Genomic DNA, 7,361 nt, shown 5'->3' with positions numbered 1-7,361 from the left:
CGGTATAAGGAGTGTGAAATGCATTAGGCAAGAGATCTTTTCGTAACACATGGCCTGTCCACATTAGACACGAGCAGCGCAATGCAACACATCTAAAGCCAACAGAACACATTATAATCAGTCCCTGCATCCGAATATGCCTGCTTCCAAAGGTAAAAAAACAGTAAATGTGCTTTTCAAACGGAATGCTGCGTCCTAAGACTGCATATCTCGGCTGCACGTCATCAAGTGCCGCTGAAGGCCATCTGAATTTGAAGGATCCTTGGAAGGCAGCCTTCGTTTCGTGTCCTTCATTCAGCTCATTTTGAAGGATGCATCAGGTGTCCTTAAATCACCCACAATCCTTTGCACACATTCCAATTCACGAAAAATTCTTGTTAGTCCAAAAACATTTTTTATTGAAACCAAACTCAGAAAACGACTCATTTTGGATTTTGTCACATTATGACATCACAGTGCAACGAAAGACATCCTCAGCAGAAGAAGATCAACGCCTACGTCTACATCATTGGGCCCTATTTTAACAATCTAAGTGCGTGGTCTAAAGCGCATGGCGCAAGTGTACTTAGGACATGTCAGAATCCACTTTTGCTAGTTTAACGACGGGAAAAATGGTCGGCGCGCCCGGCGTATGGTCTAAAAGGGTTGTCCCTATTCTCTTAACGAGTAATTGGTGTGTTTTGGCCGTAACGTGCAATAAACCAATCAGAGTCTCATCTCTCATTCCCTTTAAAAGCCAGTTGCGCTCGGGCCATGGCGGATTCACTATTGCATGGCGGAATTTGCAAGCAGAAAAACTGAATGTTTCTCTAGCGAGGAAACGGATCTGCTTGTGCGCGAGGTTAAAGCACGCAAGCAGAACATCTATGGGACAAGTGTGCGCGCTGTGCACTCGCCTATAGGCGCACAATACTAGCGCGCTCTTTAAATAACAAAAAGAATATTGCGCCATTGACTTTAGACCAGGTTTCAGTTGGTCAATGGTGCAGTCTGTTTCAGTTGCCTCAAAATAGCAACGGTCCAACAATGCGCCAGAACACACCTCGTTTTCAGACCAGCACGCCCATGGGCGCACAAATGCATTTGCTATTTAAACAACGTGGCGCAGGACGTGAAAATGATAAGTGCGTCGGGCTGAAACTAGCAAAAAAACACTTGCATCGTGCCTGGCACCGCATTGCGCCAGGTGTATGATAGGGCCCATTGTCTCTTTAGCCCCGCCCACCGATCCACGGATGTGATGTAGTAGTAAAAGAGCAAACACAGGATTACTCCAGCAACAAAATGATAGAGATGCCTCTGAGTTACAAGACGTGCCAAAGTGCCAATTTGTGCATTGCCTTACTTATGATCCTAACATTAAAGCATGGATGAACTTTATTATTAATGAAGTTCCAGTCAGATCGCGTCAGTAAGACACTGCAAATAACAATGTATACGTTTTTCACTTAATTGAATAGGATGAACTGAATAGCCTAAGAACGACAGTGTGACAACAATCATTGGTACATTCATTCATAATTCAGTTTATGAAACCCGCAAGTCATCCTTTGTCAATTATAACTGTGGTAACACCAAGTACTTATACTTTACAACCAAGACTTATAAAGCATATGTACGTTTATAACTTGAATGCGACTCGGCCATCAAAACTTAGTGATCGAAAGACAGGGTCAAAAACAGGATAGAAAGTAGCTTATTACTCCCAAATTAGGATGTTTTTGATGTAAAAATCTTGATAACATTATAGGTGGACCTCAGAGAACAGGTCATGACCCCTTTAAGTTAATACAACATTTGTTTTTCAAGGTTTCAAAAAGTCCTACAGCTGAAGTTTTTGAGTTATCTCAACTTCTGTTTTTTTTTTTACAGTGTAGATGTAGAAACCAGTAACAAAGAGAAATTGTCAGAGACAGAAAGATGGGTGACTGTCACAGACAGAAGCTGCTGTAACTCTTTAAGACATTGTGAGTCCCAAGACACAATAAAAACAATAGCGTACAGAAATCGTAGGAGAGAGAGAGGTTAACCGTAATAGTCTACAACATTAGAGCTAAAAACACAATCTGCATGTTCTCAACTGTTTGTGTTTGATGCATTTGTCAGTTATGTAAGTGGGATAATGACGTTGGATTGAATCATAAGCTAGTTGTGTAAATATTATAATACACAAGCATAAGTCGCCACCGGTAATTGTTATAAAACCACCAGGGAACATGTTGCCTCCTTCCACATGATGACGCAAAAGAGCCGCATTATAAGTCATTGACCTTTTCCCTAGTGATGTCATCAAGACGCTTTAACAGAAGGCAAACTAAGCTAGGCGTGAGAGTGAAATCACAGTATACGTATATATGAGTGTTTGCAGCATGCTGTTATTCTTGGCACTACAGTTCCCGTATATCGTTAGCTAAATATTACTTTAACATTGAGGCTGAGCCTTCACGGATAAACATACACACGCTGTGACATTTGGAATATGTTACACTGCCTTTGACATGTCATGAGCGAATATATACACGAGCACTCTGATAAACATGTTGTGTGAGGTGTGGTGTGCTCTACTGACCTTTGCGTTCTCTAGGTCACGATGTTAGAAAGTACAGACGCTCATTTGAGCAAACACATATACAGCACTGTAGTGTGTGTTGTTGAGGGAGAGTGTAAAGTCTTTGATCAGATCACAAGCTACATTCCACACCTCAATATGTGCGTGTGACAGTGAAAGAGACGGGAATCTTAGTATAAGCATGTGGGACTATTTGATTGACACTGTGGCATAAGGAGGGTAATTTGAGTCAATGATGAGTAAGCCAGGCCAGCAGAAGCTATGCATTTATATATCACACACTCGCAAAACAGTTTTATATGCCGGATAGATTTAGTTTCATGAGATAAATCGGTATACAAGTAGAATGTGAATTGTAGCATGGGAAAAAATATTTAGATTAGTTTTATAATATATAGCTACACTATGTAAGTTTGGGGTCAGTACGATTTTAAAAGATTTTATTCACATTAAATTGATCAATAAGGACATTTATAATGTTACAAAAAAATATATTTTAAATGAATGATGTTCTTTTGAACTTTCTATTCATCAAGGAATCCTAAAAAAAAGTATCATTGTTCACACAAAAATATTAAGCAGCACAACTGTTTTCAACATTGATAATAATACATGTTTCTTGAGCACAAATCATATCAGAATGATTTCTGAAGGATCATGTGACACTGAAGACTGGAGTAATGATGCTGAAAATACAGCTTTGACATCATAGGAATAAATTACATTTAAAAAAAATATTACAATAGAGAACATTTATTTTAAATTGCAGCTTTGGTGAGCATATGAGCATATAATTTCATTTTCTTTCCAGTGCTGTTCATGTTTTTCCTATTAAAAAAGGAAGTTGCGGTGGGATATATCAAAAATAATTTTTACGTTTAAGTTTAACTTTAGTTTAAAACGTAATTTGTACTGGCAAATACTAGTTGGTATTAGGGGGAGGGTGTTCTAGAGAGGATTTCATTGGAAAAAAATGAAATATTTCCATTTTTCTTGGAAGACAAAGACCGTAAATTTGTACTTAACATTTGTTTTGACAACATTCAGATGTACACAAACATATAGATGACCTCTAATCTAACAGGTCTAAAAATATTTTTGATCTCATGGGGTCTTTAGGACTTCAGCAATAATCATGCTTATTACATTAGGCTATTAGACCTAGAAAAAGAGATGCAGTGCATCTTCTGAAGCAATTCTCAATTCAATCTCTATAACAGGTAAAAAGGTGTCATGAGAACAAGAAAGAACAGGGACACATTTAATGGTGCCCTCAGGGAAAGGAGGAGCCAGTCCAAAGAACAGAGCAAACAACAATGTTGCCAGAGTAATGTGCTTGGCTTCAAAATGGTGAACGGTTCATAATCGTTTTTAAGTATTAGGATTATTCTTTCCTTTCCTTTCATTAACTTTGTCCATGTATTTAGCTATGGTTTTGAGTGCCATTTTCAGAACACGCCGAATACATTCAATTTGCTTTGAAACTATTCACTCTCAGACAAAAAGGTACAAAAGCTGTCACTGTGCGGTAACTTTTCAAAAGGTAGGCTACACCTTTGTACATAAAGAGTGCATTTAAGTCCCTCAAAGGTACATATTGGTACCAAACATGTACATATTAGAACCCTTTTGAAGGGTACTGTACCAGTGACAGCTTTTGTACCTTTTTTTCTGAGAGTGTTTTCACTCAGAAATTCTTAGTAAATTTCACCAATATTTACAAAGAAACGTACAATTGTGTAAAATAACTTAAAAATTTTATTTTCTTGTAAAGCCAACTCCAAAATCCTTCTATGTACAGCTTCGAAAAATCATCTTTTATAGTGTATAGTTGCATTCTGTATCATTATTCTAAATGTGAAAATCATAATGGGAATAGAAATGTTCGCATATTGTAAAGACTGAATTTTTTTTTAAAATTGATGGGATATGAAATTGCCTTTGCAGGGGGGAAATTAGATTTTAAAGATGTCTCATACCAAATGATTTCCGGGTTTAGAAAAAGTGATGAAACTTGTGTTTGTTTTCATATTTGATCAGCCTCTGCGCATTTCCACACACTTTCTCCAAAACAAACACAAACAGCAAAGCGCGCAACTTCCTTTGAACTATCTTTGGTTTGGTTTTAATAATTCCCCGTCTTAGTTAAGTTTGCTTGGTTTGGATTTGTTTTCATTTGACATTTCATTTGAAATTTGGGAAATCCATTTGACAAGTTAATCTACTCATATTTTTCATGTTTTCTGTGCTGATTGAGGGGGAAATCAGTGGAATTGTATGGAACTGAAGCTGAAAATATGAAACCCAAAATATTTAATAAACAAGTGCATATAAGTGCAGGGGAACATACAGAAAAACGTCTTAGTAATGGGCTCTGTAGAATTCTGCAGATGTTTTAACTTTGGGGGGGAAGTAATCTCTGTTTATTCATTTCAAGAAAGGTATATTGAAAAGTACTTTAAAAGGAAATACTAAATATACTGTAAATGTATGTCTGTGAATGCAATATCAATGTGTATGTGTGTTTAAGTCCTTCAGGATGGTGGGACGATTTCCAGGACGACCGCCAGGCATGTGTTACCCCTGGCCTGCGCACTTCAGTAACATACACACACACACACTCACACAAACGGCTGCTCTGAGTGCGGCCCCACCAGGGACAGCAGGTCTCAACATTCCTCTCCTGTTTCCACGACAACCTCAATGCCAACAACACAGTCCGGCTCTTTAACCCTTTAACACATTCCTGGTGGAGACATTTCCTCCGGCACGTACACACACACACACACACACTCATCCACTCAAAAACAAACACACACTATTACACGGTTAGAATTCAAAAAGTGAGCTATATGTGCTCAGGATTACGACACATGGAGGGATACGATCAGCAAATTACTAGAAACACAATGATTTTCCTGTCTTTAGTTTATACACAACCATAAATACTGTTAAATGCTGTTAATAAATACTTTGTCTTCATGGCTTATTAGTAGGCCCACACAAGTGTCTGTGCACTTTATCTCACCTTTTTCTGCGGAATACATTTAAAAACATTGACTCATTTTTAAAATCTTGTGTTATTTCAAGTCAACCCTCCTAGAAATGATCAAAATTATTCTGTGGTGAAGTAAATACTGCAGAAAAAACAAATGTCATTTCTACCTGACTGAGTTAGTTCAGGCAAGAATAAAAACAAAACAAAGTAAATTCTATACAAGTACTCAATTCAAGCTTGTAGAAATTAAAGTGTAAATATCAACGTTATAAAATTAAGTGAAACCTACTCAACTTTCTGATATTGCTGTTCCCATCATGCTGTGGGGCATGAACAATTAATCAGTTTAATCACTGTTTTCCAGCTGTATTTACACTGTTTCATCATTTCTTTTGTTGTTAGGTTTAGTAAGCTGTTTTGTGACATCTGGAGTTCAATTTCTACTCAAAATGACATACTCAAAAATGATTCATCGATTGTTAGTTATTGTACAAACTACCAAGTATTGAGGTCTCTGTTTTTCGGTGTAGGCCTATTGAGATTTAGGTCAATTTGTGTGTTCGCCTATATAATGTAGCCTATGTATATTTGTTATGTTTGTATGTGGAAGTTACTGTTCCTTGCTTGAATATTTAGATTGAAATTGTTTCATTTAAAAACATTGGATTTTTTCACTAATAGGCTATGTTTGAAAATTTGCGTATTTAAGTGTGCAGAAAAGGTTGTCATGCGACAGGTGTGCACGGACACAAACGGTAGCATAGATATTTTCTTACCTTCATTCTAATAATGAATCCGTATTAATTTAAATGAGAGAGCGAGTACCACAGCAAGTAGGCTAATTTGCATAAAAAGAGCACGAGCGCTTTCCGCATAACCTCATCTCGGCTCACTCTCGCGCACATTCACTGCGCATGCGCGGCACAAACTTCGCGTTAAAGCTGTTGTCGGCGGCCGGTACAACATGAGTGATAAACGGTATAAACAAATAGAATAATTTGTTCAGCTTAGTCAAAAATATCAAACAAAGGAAAGGAGGCTGCAATAAATGGTAGTAGAACCCGGTAGCAGATCTCAACAGGTGGCGCTGGGAAAGAAGAGGGATAACAGGTATAGTCAGTATTTGGAAGTAGACCTAATTCTGATTGGCTGGTGCCGCAGCCTTGAAAGAACCAATCGGCGCTCGGTTAAACTTTCATGCCTGAACTATAAGTTGCATATTTGAGGTCTAAATAACAACATTCTCACCTAAAAAAATGACAACTCTTAAAACTACATTCCGTGACACATGATAATAGCTGTGCTGTGAGAAATGCCAAGCGCTGTGATATTACCTGTGAAACGGTTCCCATGGTGATACTGGTAGAATACATGGTAGAATATCATGGCTGGAAAGCCTCTCAGCCAACCAGAATCGAGAACCAGAACAAACTGTTGTAATAGTATATAATATTACAATATTTACAATATATTTTCTACAATATAGGCTACAATTATAATAGGCTATACAATTGCAAATTTTACATGAAACTACATGCATTCGCACGTCTGAGAATGAGACCCACCGGCTCAACCAATGGCAGGTTTGGGGATTTAGAGAGTGTTTTGGAAACCTGTTTAGAGTCAATCATGGAGATTGTGGCCAAATGACGTCCAGCTCCCCCTCTCTGGATCTCCCTCTCATGGGTTGAGCTCCACCTCTCTGGATCTAATGGGTGGAGGGATTGAGTTATGGGTAGGGTTAGGGTGTGGTTGGACCGTCTAGCTCCACTCATTACACCATATTACATCCAG

The sequence above is a fragment of the Squalius cephalus genome (genome assembly GCF_949319135.1).
Source record: "Squalius cephalus genome assembly, chromosome: 11".
NCBI classification, from domain to species: Eukaryota; Metazoa; Chordata; class Actinopteri; order Cypriniformes; family Leuciscidae; genus Squalius; species Squalius cephalus.
Note: the sequence above shows the minus strand (reverse complement) of the source record.